General features: G+C 38.9%; 1 pseudogene; it reads right to left on the reverse strand.

Moving 5' to 3' along the window:
- Window positions 1-10416: 10416 nt before the first annotated feature.
- On the reverse strand, window positions 10417-11752 carry LOC132682732 (spermine synthase-like; annotated as a pseudogene).
- Between the last annotated feature and the right edge of the window lie 2704 nt (window positions 11753-14456).

Raw genomic sequence — 14456 nt, forward strand, 5'->3', positions numbered from 1 at the left:
GAAGAAAGAAAGAAAGAAAGAAAGAAAGAAAAAATCCTCACAATATCTCTGGGAAACGAAGCTTCTTAGCTTTGAATTTTAACTTTAGTGTTAAAATTTTATTTTCCAAAAGGATTTCTACATCCTGAAACAGTTTGTTTGTTTGCTTGTTTTTCATTGAGATAGAATCTTAGTACTGCCTGTTTGTTTACTCAACTGTCTTCCGAAAAGCGTATTGGCATTCCATAGCTAATCAATTGCTTTTTCTGTTTTTTGAAAATTAGAGTTCTGTCATTCCACAGTGCCTGAAGATTATATTTGAAAATAATATAATTTCAATTACAAGATTATGGCTTCACTGTTTGACCATTTTCCCCAATCCAATACTAAATGTCCATTGGTATTTTGGCTGGTGCTTGGTTATGGGAAAGAAGAGACATCTAGTCAGTCTTAGGAAGGATGATATATAATGGAAATCCAAAACTTCCAAAAGAAACTTCTTTTCAGAAAAAAAATTATTAATCAATATTAATAGCTTTTCAATAAGGTATCAAGGTATCAATTCTTTAGAATTCCTAATAGGTTCAACAACATTGCCCATAGGAATGAATTTTTTTCATGGTTTCCACATTAGTGTCAAGAGCCTTGAATAGCAACAATGCAGCATAATTTACCTCACCTGGCTTCCCATCCCTTCTTTGTTTTTAAGTTTTCTGCAGAGGAAGGATTTATAAAGCAATATAGTATTAGTAAAAAAAATTTAATATTAGAGAAAGCACATTTTACAAAGTACTTTCAAAATGCTTATTTTATTTCAACTTCACAAGAATTTCATGTATGCATTTTCTCTATCTTACACTTGAGGAAACCAAGACCCAAAGAGATTAATGCCTTTTTTTTTAATTTTTTTTGCAGTTATTTATTTTTGAGGAACAGAGTGAGACAAAGTGTGAGCGGGGGAGGGTCGGAGAGAGAAAGGGACACAGAATCTGAAGCAGGCTCCAGGCTCTGAGCAAGTGGTCAGCACAGAGCCTGATGCGGGGCTCGAACCCACGAACTGTGAGATCATGACCTGAGCCGAAGTCGCACGCTCAACTGACTGAACCACCCAGGTGCCCCGCCTTTTTTGACTCCAAAGACTTGTTCTGTCCTCTACTTGCTATTTGAAATGTGGTCCGTGCCCAGCAGTATCAGCATCACCTGGGAGTTCATGAGAAATGCAGAATTTTTTAAAGTGTATTTATTTATTTTGAGAAAGAGCATCAGCAGGGGTATGGCAGAGAGAGAAGAAGAGAGAGAATCCCAAGCAGGCTCCTCACTGTCAGTGCACAGCCCAACACGGGGCTACATCTAAAAAACTGTGAGATGAGCTAATGACCTGAGCTATAATCAAGAGACAGACTCTTTTAACTGACTGAACCACCCAGGTACCCCAGAAAAAATGCACAATTTTAAGTTCCTCTCCAGGTCAACTGAATCAGAATCTGTGTTTTTAAGAAGATCCCTGGGTGATTTATGCACATTAAAGTCCAAGAATTACTCCTTTACCGTGTTGGAAAATATTTTCTTGTCAGCTCAAAGTTAACGTGACACAGGGACTGATGATGTAGCCACTCTTAAGTTTTGGTTCAAATTAATATCTCCTAATATCATTTTTGCAGAGGTTCATGAACCAAAAGTCCCAGAAATTAAAAGTTCAGTGATAATAGGATATATGCTATTTCCCTGTCATTTTCTTGAAGAGATCTTGGATTTTATTCTGTAACATTCCAAAGACATTAAGTGAAACAAACAAACAAACAAAAAAAGACATATTAGCCAAACAGGAGAAGAGATATACACTTGATGATCAGACCAACTTAAATATTATTCATTGTATAGCTAGTCCGCGCCCTACATGCTTCAATAATCTCAGCTTCCTTTGTCTTCCACTACTTCCCATGCCCCTGCATCATTTGCTGAAGCATCTCGATGGGGAACAGAGCTCTGCTGATCTCTGATGCTAGGGGCAACTTGTCTTCCAAAATATCTGAACAGATTCCTCCCAACTTGTCTACATTAGGGTGACAAATTCTGTCCATAAAATGTATTTTGGGGGTTGTCACTGGGTAGTTTTTCAGTAAGAAATAGTTCAAGTATAGAAGTTCCCCACTCAGAGGAAGAATTCCAAAGGAAACCACCCATGATCACATGAAAATCACGTATGTTCCGATCTACATCTGCCTTGATGCCAGACCCTTGATCATTCTCACTCATTCCTGGATCATTCTTCAGGGAATTGTGGTATTGTTCAAGGGTTATGTGAAGGGGTTCAGAATGTCACCCTAAAATATGCTACATTGGCATATTGATTATTTTGAATAAAGATACTTAAGAAACAGCCAGTGCAAGAAGGACATTCTGACTTTCCTCTGTCCCCCTGAAAGCAGGAAATAAATCTCCCATGTGAAAGTTACTCTCCTTGTACCAGGAGGATAGAAGACATCTTTATCACCAAAGATAGGGAATCTAGGACCAAGAAGTCTGTATACATAAGCCTAGTTAATTCTTTACCATTTGCTACCCCAAGCTTAAACCCCTCTGCCTTGCCAATCCTACACAAACATTGTTTGTCTAAATGATATAAAAGCTGCCCACTCTGGTCACTTCTTTGTGTCCCATATCTTTGAGGGGCTCCTCAAAGATATTCATACATACATACATAATTAAATTTGTTTTTCTCCCGTTAATCTTTCCTGTTATACAGGGGTGTCTCAGCCAAGAACACAGAAAGGTAAATGAAGATTAATTTTTCCTCCCCTTCAGATGTTAGTTCTCCTCATCTTTTCAGTTTAAAACTTTTCAAACCTATGGAAAAGTAGCAACAATTGAAAACATAACTCATATACTTTTCACATGGATTTCCCCAATTATTAATATTTTGTTTCATTTGCTTTCTCTCCATCTCTTGTAACTCTCTATTTCACTCTCTCTCATCAAGTAAAATACATTAAAACACATTCCTTGGAAAAATCAAATTGTTTCCTTTAATAAAATCACCTTTCTGTGAATATACTATGCTAATCTCCCACTTTCAGGTCTAAATTTGTTCTCTGCATCAAATGGAGCCAAGTGACCACCGTTACTTAGACACTGCGGGGGAAGAGCTATGGACTGTACACGCCACATTGTCCCTCTCCTCCTCCTCTCTTCTAGCTTTTCTATGGCATTGCTTTGATGGTCACAGCGGCATTCGGCAGGAGCAGGGTCCTTGAACAAGGCAAAGCAAAGTAGCAAAGGCTATTTGCTCATAATTCAAACTTCTGTATATCTTCGAGGGTAGCAAGTCTTTATTCTCTGAGAACAGATCACGCAATTTTTGAAAACAACCAAAAATTACTCAGACCCCAAATGGGTATCTAAATCATGGGCATCTCTGAAGTAATGGCACGTACCAAGTCAACTACATTTAAATAAGTATAGCTTCCCAAGGTGACTCCTGTGAAGAGAACCACCTGTATCTTGGTATCTACATGCTAGTATGTTTGTTTAAAAATAACTGGCACCGAGCACTACTATATGCTTCCGATGGAACAGAACATTGGACAAATTAAAAACCTGTCTAGAAAGCAATTTGTCAACATGTACCATGAGCTCTAAAGATATTTATAACCTTTGTCCCAATAATTCCACTTTTAGGAAACTATACTGAAGGAATAATAAAATGCATGTTTAAAGAGAAATTTTTTTTAAAAAAAGATAAAAATTTAAAGGGATTCATCACAGGGCTATTTTAAGTAGAAAAATAAAATGAACTCAATGAAAAATTTCCAATACAGGTAATAGACTAAGTGATTTATGATGGTCTAGCCAATGCCTAACCTAATAACGTAAAAATTTTATAATGTTAAAAGAAAAAAGTAAGATATAAAACTATATACAGCATAATTATAACTAGGTTATAAAATATATGCATATAAAAGACTGGAAGGAAATACAGTAAGATATTAAGAATGGTTATCTTTAGTGGAAGTAGTTATGGGTGACTTTATTATCTTTTCCTTAACATTATACAATAAGTATATGTTTCTTGAAAATAAGAAAAAATCCTTCAACAACTCATTATTTAATATTTCTCTACAGAGAAAGACCAATTCCTATCAGCTTTTCTTTGCCTCTTTGCAAGGAAAAAATTATATATTCTGATACTTACATCATAGATACTTGCTGTTGCATAGACAGAGGCTTGTAGAAGCATTTTATTTGCAGAATTCTTTGTGACATAAAATTTTTGATGACTACCTCTACCACACAGCCCTGAAGCACACAGTCCAGAAGATCACTCAAGTAACTATTACACAGCACCAATTATGATGTTTTATCTGCCTTTGTAAATAATGACATGATATCATATGTGGGCTGTCCCTATTTCCTTTGTTTGTGTTCCTCATAACTGTCTTCTCTTATTGTTCTGTCTCATTCTTTCCCTGCACTTACATCTCCTAAAGTATGAGATGATCAGAGACCAAAGTCCCTTAAATCAAAATGTATTGAAAGTTGAAGAGACCACTGGCAGAGCAAAGCTTTTAATTTACAGTGGCTGGATACATTGAGATGGTGTGTTGGAGTCCAAGTTCAATCAGATATTTCACAAGTTGCCTGATCCACTCAGCAGTGCCCTGGGCTCCAGGACATGGATACAAAGGACTACTGTGCAGCCTTGACAAGCAGCATATTGTCAAGATGGGATGGAATGGAATGGAATGGAATGACACATGGGGGCAGACTCCTATTTTTGACAAGTCATCAAAAGAAAGGAAAATCAGAAAACAGACCCAAAGAGCATCCCAAAATTTACAAATGTAAACATATTCTGCCTGTGCCTTGAGGAAAAGAAACCAGAAACGCTCAGACCACGTGAGATAATTAGCACTCAAAATCACTCTTCACATGTATTCTTTAATGGGAACTTGAACATTAACTATTGCTTACGTTCTTTTGCTGTGATCTTCTATCGATCCGAGGCAATGTGCAGAACAAACATTCATTAATAATCAAGACTTTAACTTTCTTTTTAAGTAAGTGTTTAGGGAAGTAGAAAGGCAAATATTTAGTAAGAAATGGGAAGAAGGGATCCCTGATACGAATAACAAATTCAGCTTTTCTCTAAGCCTTGTACAGTAAGTTTATAGATATGAATACCTGTGTCGTAAAACCAGACAGGGAAATTTGGTGTTAGTGTGGCTATTAAAAGTATGGCCCTAAGAACAGTACCTCTCATAGGGCCACTCTAATCAAGCTAGCTGATGGTGATGATAATCATAACATGGAAAACAAAATGGGCTTAGATTTTGAAGACCTGTGTTCAAGTTCTAGATCTTTTATAAAGGGAGATAATAATTCTTTCCTTTCATAATGAGATTTCAGTACGGGGCACATGAAATAATGAAATATGAAAGGATTTTTAAACTCTGAAACAATATGACCTTGTGTCTCTTGATAACTCACTATAAGCTAGGCATTGTCCTATTTAGCCCTCACTACAAAGCTGAGGCTGGAAATATTATTTTCTCCTTCCACAGACAAGTAATTTGAGGCCCAGAAGGTGAAGTAACTTCCTTATAGATAGAAAGTTGCAAAACTGGAGTTCAAACCTAGACTTGGGACTTGATATATAGCTTTTTTGTGTTTGATTATTATATTACTTTGTTTAAGACTTGCTGGGTTCCAGGTAACACTAACATTATACATACCTGGGATTGCCCAAAAATGACCCCAGGAGCTTGCTCTGTGTCCAATACAGTAGCCACTAGTTATGTAGGGCTATCATAGTTAAGTAGGACTAGTTATGTAGCCCCTAAAATGTACCTAGTACAGCCAAAAAGTAATTTTAATTTAAACTTTAATTTTTAAAAGGTTTTAAATTTAAGTTAAAAATTGGTACTTAATTCGGTATTAGAAAACTTCAAAGTATATATGCAGAAAAAATTGGGTGTGAAAATCTCCTCTTAACTGTATATTTTATGAAATCTAAATACAGATCAAGTATTTCCAAAGGAAATTTAGTGTCCAAATGGAGAGATTCTATAAGTCTAAAAGGCACACCTGACTTCAAAGACTTATTATTTTTAAAAAATGTAAAATATCTCAACAACAACTTTTATATTGATTGCATGTAATGACATTTTGGATATAGCGATTTAAAGAAAATGTATTATTAAAATGCATTTCACATTTTTTCCCTATTTTTTTTTTTACTGTAGCTAGTAAAACACCCAAACTTACATATATGGTTTACAGTGTATTTCTATTGACAAACACTGACCTGGACAATGAGTCAGCTGGAACTAAGAGCTCTCCCCTCTTCCCAGCAAGAGGGCTGAACAGGAATTTGGCCTGCCTACCCTGGCTATAAAGTTAACCATGGACCCCAGATCCCCTTTGTTTTGTCAGTTCTTCACAAATTTATTGTTTCTTTGTCTAAAAGATATAAAAGCTGTCTGTTTTGGTAACTTCTTTTTGTAGGGTTTTTGTAGGTATAAGATTAAATTTGTTTTGCTCCTGTTAATCTTATGTTAATTTAATGATTAGACTAGCCAAAGAACCTGGAAGGGAAGAAGAGGAATGTTTTCCTCCCCTACACGTGCCCTATACAATGAAAGAGTGAGAAAGAAGCAGGTCTTGCTCCTAGACTGTTCACCCTCAGTGTGCCCAACACAGTGCTCTGCACACAGTTCATCTTTCTGTGGATGTCATGAACACCACATCTTGCTCAACCTTGCTTAAAATTTCCCTAATGAAGCCTTCCTAACCCATAGAATTTTCCATGGCTCATGACAAATGGTGACCAGAAAGGGACCCATCTTGCACAACAGGGGATGCTGGGAATACTTGGAGAAAAAGATATAGGAAAAGACTGAACTTCCTCCTCACAGGAAGGTAGATACTCAAAGAACACTGAGATTTGTGATCTTACTGCAAATATGACACATGTGTAATTAACACAGAAGAAGTCAAGGACATACTGGTTACATTTGTAACCAATGTTGGTCCCCTGAGTCACATTATCCCATAAAAACGTAAGTGGCATTAAAGCAAAATTTCTGTACTAATACATAATGCTGCATTTAACCCAGAATAAAGCTGAAACACAATACGATTTATGTACTCCAGGGACAGGGGAATCCCTATCCACTAGCAAGTATGACAGAGGGCTACCTATTGATGAGAAAATCCACCTTTGTTTAAATGCTAATTAAACATCTACTGAGAGTATCCAACTCTATGCCAGAACATAGAATAGACATTAGGACAGTAATGTGAAATAATATAAAAAGCACTGGCTCTCTCATTATGTGATCCAGGTCTCAGTCTCCTAATCTGTGAAACAATGATAATAGTCTTCAAATGGGTATTGAAAGCCTTAAGTCCATCATGTATTTTAATTGCCTAGACAGTGTGTGACATAGTAAAGACTTTAAATCTTAGTGCCCTCCCTCTGAGAGCTAGGAGAGTAGAAAACAGTCCCTGCCCTAAAGGAGTTAATGCTCTAGTCCGAGGAGCTGACCAGTCTTGTCCTCAGACCCCTATGGCAGTGCTGTAGCTGAGGGTGACTGTGCACCTCCATGTTGGCAGGAAGGAAGGAGGGCCACTGCAGCACGTGTGTGTGTGAACTTGGGATGAGAAGGGGCAGGAACACGGCACAGAAGATGTAAGAAATTGAACTGATATGAAATGATCCCACCACAAAAAGAATTCCCTGCTTGAAAATAAAATTGTTTTCCATTTGATTTCTTGTCATTTGCTTTTCCTGTAAATGTTTAGCACAGGAAAACCAACTATTTGAGGAATTTAATGAGCTATGGTCCAAATAACCGCAATTTTAAGCTAACTATGTTTGTGTTTTACCAGAATTCTAGATTTTTGTGAAGTAGAAACAAGCCTCCCGCTTTATACTTTACAACTAGGTGTTTGGGATTTTTTTTTTTTTTTTTTCATTTTATTTCAAAATCTCAAACATGTCCATCCCACTCCCTTGGCTCCCATGGTCACTATCTTAGTTCAGCCTTTTTATCCTCTTTTGGTTATTATTCCCGATAGGCCCCACTCTCCAGTTTGTCCTCATGCCAATCCCTCTTGCATGTTGTGACCAGAGCAACCTCTCAGGATCCCACAGTGTCTGCACTGCTTTCCACACCGTCAGCAGCTCCCCATTCCTACAGGAGAGGCCAGGCCACGTGGAAGGCACTGCCACCGCACGACTTGTCCTACCCAATCGCCTGCCCTTTGTCTCAAGCATCCCTGCCCAGGAACACCCCACATGTGGACATGCGGACATGGGGGGGGGGCGCCACACCCTGGCCATCTCTGCCTTCCTTAACTTGCTCCCCCTCTTCCCTGTACTCCTCCCTTCTCTGTACTCCGCCTTCAAACCTCAGCCCCAAATGTCGCTTACTCATCCATTCACTTCCTCCTTCAACCCCAGGCAGACGCCAATCATGCTTTCCTCAGCATTTACAGAGCACTTTCGTCAGACTCCCCGCACAACTCTGGTCATGTCACATCATATTAGAATGAATTGTGTACACATTCTTTTTCTCCATTATGTAACTCTTAGAGAAAGAACATCCCTTTTTATTCCTAATTTAAGGGTGGGTGTGGGCAAGATACCATCTTATAAAATCAGGGCAGCCAGTTGGTAGTCCTTTAAAGTGTCCAGGATGGAGTGAATTCCTCCAAAAATATTTCTAGAAAAGAGGAAAACCAGGGACCAGAAAAGAGAAGGAAAGAGAAGGGGGGGGGGGCGGTGGTGCTTAGAAATTGAGTTTAGAATTTAACACAATTGGTTTTTAGCCTGGTTCCTAGAGACGAGGTTGCCGTTCTGTGATCGAGGACAACACACATTGTTTCTGTGAATGTCACTCACCCCATCTGCAGAGTAGAAATAATAATAATAGATCTTACCTCCCTGCCACTGTTATGGGAGTAAATGAATTGAAAGAGTGGCTGTAAAATTCCACTTTTGAATTGAGTCCAAGGTCATTCTGTTTTTTGAAAATGTATTTTTCAGAAAATTGGAAATTTGCTCTAAAATTTTTATTGAAAAAATATTCTCTTTTGTTGAATAATGATAGGAGATAAAACATGCCACAGCTCCAACTCATCCCCCTTTATTAATGAATTAAGCCACATCAAAATGCAATAAAAAGGGTATAAGAGGCTCCTAAGAAGCATTCAAATTTTTATCAGTCATTTTCCCTCCATAAAATGAGCATTTCTATTAAAATGGTATTACATAAAAATAGAATTTTAATGGGTGAAGATTCTTTAAAATCACAAGACCACCTGGTAAAAGGCAGGCTTAAAACTACTTTTCCCTCCATAGAAATTAGAAATGAAAGAAACCAAAAATGACTGAAATTAGAAAATGCAAAAAACCAAAATAGCCACAAAATAAACGTGCTCCCCAAATGTGGAAGTGTCAGGACCTCCAACTCAAAGATGCCATTGTTAAGAATATTAGGCTCTTGCTCAGCAGTGACCATGGGAAGTAAGAAATTCTGCCCGGGTAGTGAAACTACATGGGTTATGCAGAAAGGTACACTGCAGGGAAAGAAGCCACGCATGACTGGAAGACAGGGATTGTGATACTGCAGAGCAGTGGAAAACATGAATTACCTGCCAACAAGGGATCTGCCATCGGAAAGAGTCCCAGTAGGCAAAAATGCAATAAAGTTGAAAGGATGGTCACTCCAGAGAAAAATGGGCTCCACAAGGAACAGGAAAAGGGCACATTTGGTAAGTTTGTATCAATAGTCAAGCTGTGATGTCATTTTCAAAATACGACTATTGGTGTTGAATAGAAAGCATTTCAAATTGAGACGTGTTGAGACAATAAGCATAAACACTCGTACATTGTACTTGCAAATATTTGGGGGATGTGAATATTTATCTTGCTCATCTCTGAAGAATTTTAATTTTTCTCATTTATAATTTTAATCGAAGCATTGCTATTCATTTTTTCTTAACTCTTTCTTATAGGCATCAAATTGTAATATCTAAGTCCATTTTGGGGGAAAGAAACACCACCAAGAACTACCCTCCAGAACAAAATAATGATGTTCATTCCTCCAAACAACCAAATTTGAAGTCTACTAAAACAAAAACAAGGAGTCCGCACAAAAAGAAGTAACAAAAATCACATTCTAGGGGTTCAATGCAAGAAGCAGCCTCACTATGCTGTCTAATCAAACTTCAGCTGACTTTCACAAAAAAATTATACCCTAGCTCATCAAAATATACATTTTCTATTTGCTTTTTTTAACATTAAAAATAACAATAAAAAAAGAAAACTTGAAGGAGTTCACAATCATTTGCCTGACACATGTCGATGTCATGTACTGTCTCTGAAGATCGGGAAAGCTATTTGCAGCGCATGTGATTAGCAGACACTAGTCTTCAAGGTTCAGTTTTCTTCCAAACGGTGTAAAATACCCACAGTTCCAAGTGTGAAGGAACACAGACGATCTCCTTTGAGAATTCCACAGGAGAATACAGGCACCCAAGCTGTTCTTCATAGAGTGCAGGCCTTCCGTCAAACTGACACAATCACTCTATGTAAACTATTTCCCTCCCGTTTCAGTACTTCTATTGAGAGGCCAAGAATCAGTTTGAAAAGCTCCCATGTGCAATCTTCTTCTGGAGTTGTGGAGATTGGAATGGCTGTCAAATCATTAATCACATAATCAGTCTCTCTCCCTTCTTTGGGGCACCTCTTCAGTACTGGAATACAGTCTTCTATTAGAACCTGAGAGCAGTCTCCTTTCTGATTATTTAAGGCATGACCACATGTTTTTCTTTTTCTTTTCCTTTTTTCACCACATGTTTTTCACATGTATTTCTTTTATTTTTTTTTAATTTTTTTAATGTACATTCATTTTGAGAGAGACAAAGTGAAGGCTGGGGAGGGGCAGAGAGAGAGGGAGAGCCAGAATCTGAAGCAGGCTCCAGGCTCCGAGCTGCCAGCACAGAGCCTGACACGGGGCTCGAACCCACGAACTGGGAGATCATGACCTGAGCCAAAGTCGGATGCTTAACCAACTGAGCCACCCAGGCGCCCCCACATGTATTTCTTACATCCATCAATCACTATTTGGTCAATCTCTATCATAGTGACCATATTTGGTTTCAGTTTAAATATTTCACATAATATGCCCCCATCTCTGCCCCCTTGAATCAGTATGTCTTTGCCACTGTTGTCTTCTTTTCCACTGTCCATGATGGCCTGGGTATGCCCAAATCACTCTCCACCGGATTAAAATCTCCAAATTGCTTCAAGCGTAGAATTTCAATTTTCGTTTAAGGTGAATCTTCATCATACACCACTTCATCTATTCATCCCCAACCAGGCAACCATCAGCTATAGGCCAGTATCTGTCAATGGTCCCTCCTCAAACTATGGGAGGTAATCACTTCACCCGCTCAGTACAGCCCTGACTCAGTTCTTTCATTCTTTCTTCTACTTTGTCCAAAAGACTGTGAACTTCTTGGCCTTGTGAATCCCCATCATAACTCTGAAGGTCTAACAACACCGATCGTGTGAGTAAATTCTCAGATTGGCAAGGCTACCATTTTTGTTTATGTAGGTCGCCGAATAACTGTGGTCTTGCCAGGTGTGCCCCGACCCCATCATCCCTTGCTCCCGGAAGATGGACTGCAGGCCTTTTAGAATGTTCTCACCAACAGCTTTGGTGCCAAGCATGAAGTCTCGTGTGCTGTGCTGTGCTGCTACCATAGTGAGGCGCTGCCCTGTGCCATGCCTGGCGGAGGTGGAAGCGGGCTCAGGAAACTGGGGAGGCTACAGGCATGTCAGGCCTCTCTGAAGAATTTTAATTTGAAAAAAATAAAAGATAAAAAGTGTGGGTTAGGACAAAAGACCCAACAAACGAGAGTCTTCCAGGGTATCAGCTGAGTAGAGTGCATCACCTCCATTGTCCCTTAGATACAGTGCAGGAAACAAGTTTTCTTACACCAGTGTCTCCCCAGTATGCTAGAAGAACTGGATCTCCCACGGGATTTCACTCACTGTTAACAGTCTTTTATAAACAGGAAAGATCTAGCCTAAAACATTCAATGTACTTAAGAAATCTATAAGGCCACAAATCACTAGGACTATTATCTCCTGTTTGGCTTTTTTATCCCACTGCTAGATATCATATACAATATTTTACATTTGCAATAATGCAACTTATAAGAAATATATATTTGGTCAAACATATATTTTCCTTATCTATTTAGCCTTCTTCCACAGTTCATAGCTCACAGCTCCCCAAACCCTTGGAACTTCCTAAGTGTGAAGAGACATGAAGGTGTCACTTGTTATGTTAATGAGGTGACTTTTGCAAAGCTTCTAAGGATGAGGTTCATGGTGAATGGAGCCAACCAAGTGATCTGAGCGTTGGAACTTACAGTCCCACCCCCTGACCTATGGGGAGGAGAAAAGGGCTAGAAATGTAATTGCCAATGGCCATTGATTTAATCAACCATGCCTATGTAATGAAGCCTCCTAAAAATCCAAAAGGAGGGGACTCAGAGAGCTTCCAGGTTGATACACATGTGGAGATTTGGGGAAAGCAGTGTGCCTATAGAAGGCATGGAAACTTCATACCCTTTTACCATACTTTGCCCTATGTATCTCTTCCACCTGACTGGTCTTTTTAAAATGAACCAGTATTTTAGTAAGTAAAATATTTCTCTGAGTTCTGTGTTCTAGACTCTCTAGCAAATCAATCAAAGCTGAGAGGAAATCTTGGGAACCAATGATTTATAGTCAGTTGGTTAGAAGTGCAGGTAACAAGCCTGAGCTTTGTGGCTGGCCTCTGAGAGGTACAGGGAGGGCAGTCTTGTAGGACTGAACCCTAATCCATAGAATCTGATGTTATCTCTGGGCAGTGTCAGAATTGAGTTAAATTACAGGACATTCAGCCAGTGTCCGGAGCATCGTTTGTTGTGGGGAATCCCACAAACACACACACCGGCACACACCAGAATTGGTCTCAGAACACCATTTTAACATGTGAAAAGCTGGCCCTAGTTCCAAAGCAACTTCACACATTAGTTGCTTTGATGTTGTGGAGGCGAAAGCAAAGGCTCAGAGAAAGAAGGTCATATTCCTAGAAAGAGGCATGTGGAAGGCAAAGCTCCAGGTCTTCTGGGTCCAAATCTACTGTATATGTCACTTCCCTTTTAAATTGTATAATGATCATAAGAAGTTTCAGTTCTCAAAAAAAAAAAAAAAAAAAAAAGAGCAAAATCTTTGGCAAGGGCTCCTACATTTTCCCAGAGCTTCTTGGAAGAGGACGTGCTGTGTTTTAACCTCCTGGGGGCAAAGAGACCACGGTGAGCTGGATTTCTCCTGTGCAAGGCGCTGGCCTCAGGCTCAGTCTGCAGATGGGCAGAGGGAGGGGAGACCAGGGTGGGGCGCTCCAAGTGGGGATTAAACACCCAAATCGGAAGGCGAACAGCTGTAGCCCCTTTTGCATTACAGTTTTAAAATTCTGAGCGTGTAAAGAACTATAAAAATCACAAGTAGGCCCTGGATCATAACAGATGAATAAGGGATTTATAATCTTTAAACTGCAAGGAGAATGGCTTACATTTGTACCATTTCCTATTTTGATTACAATCATTGTCCTGAGAGCAGATTCATGTTGTGCCTTTTCTGATTCTTTTTGCAATCCATCACAAGAAGACAACAGAATGGTAATGCTGCTGTACTTTCTTTGAAAGACAATAAAAACCCATGTAACTTCAGACCTTCCCATTTGTTTTTTTTTTTTTCCTTTTTTTTTTTTTTTTTTTTTTTTGATTGGGCAGCCATTTTCTATTGTGGACTGTTAGCTACCTCATTAACCTGGAAAGGTGAGACGGTCTGGACAATTACCTTCCAGAATATTAAAAAGGTTAAAGCAAAAAGCCTGCTGCTTAGTGCTTTTCATAAAGTAGCTCGAGTATTAAATCCTGATATCTTGTTCCAGGTTCCCAGCCTGTAATCACAAGAAATGGCACAAAGCAAGGCTCTTCCCCCTGAATTGTTTTAAAATGACATTCTTCTCCTAATGTTTCCTGGCCGTATGCAGTTTATGTGTCAATAAACCTTGGGGAAATTTCTATGTCTCCCTTCCCTACAACACCCTGCTGCAGGAGAATGTGCTTTATTTCTTAGTAGGCACTTTTTTCAGCTCAATCTGTTTTTCTTTGTATTAAAGGAACTTCTATAAAATTGATAAGAACCTCTATAACAACGCAAATTTTCTGTTATTCTAGGAATTCACCATTCACAAAAGCAGTGCGAAGATATCAAAATTCATATGCAAAGAAAGGAATGCAAAAGCCTTAGAACTGGTTGGTGCCTCTGGGCTCTAGCCTGGCTATTAACTATTATGGCCCGTAGAAGAGCTATAGTAGTGTGCACTTACCTGTATTATTGGGCTATATAT

Source organism: Panthera onca, chromosome C2 (genome assembly GCF_046562875.1).
Source record: "Panthera onca isolate mPanOnc1 chromosome C2, mPanOnc1 haplotype 2, whole genome shotgun sequence".
Taxonomy (NCBI): Eukaryota; Metazoa; Chordata; class Mammalia; order Carnivora; family Felidae; genus Panthera; species Panthera onca.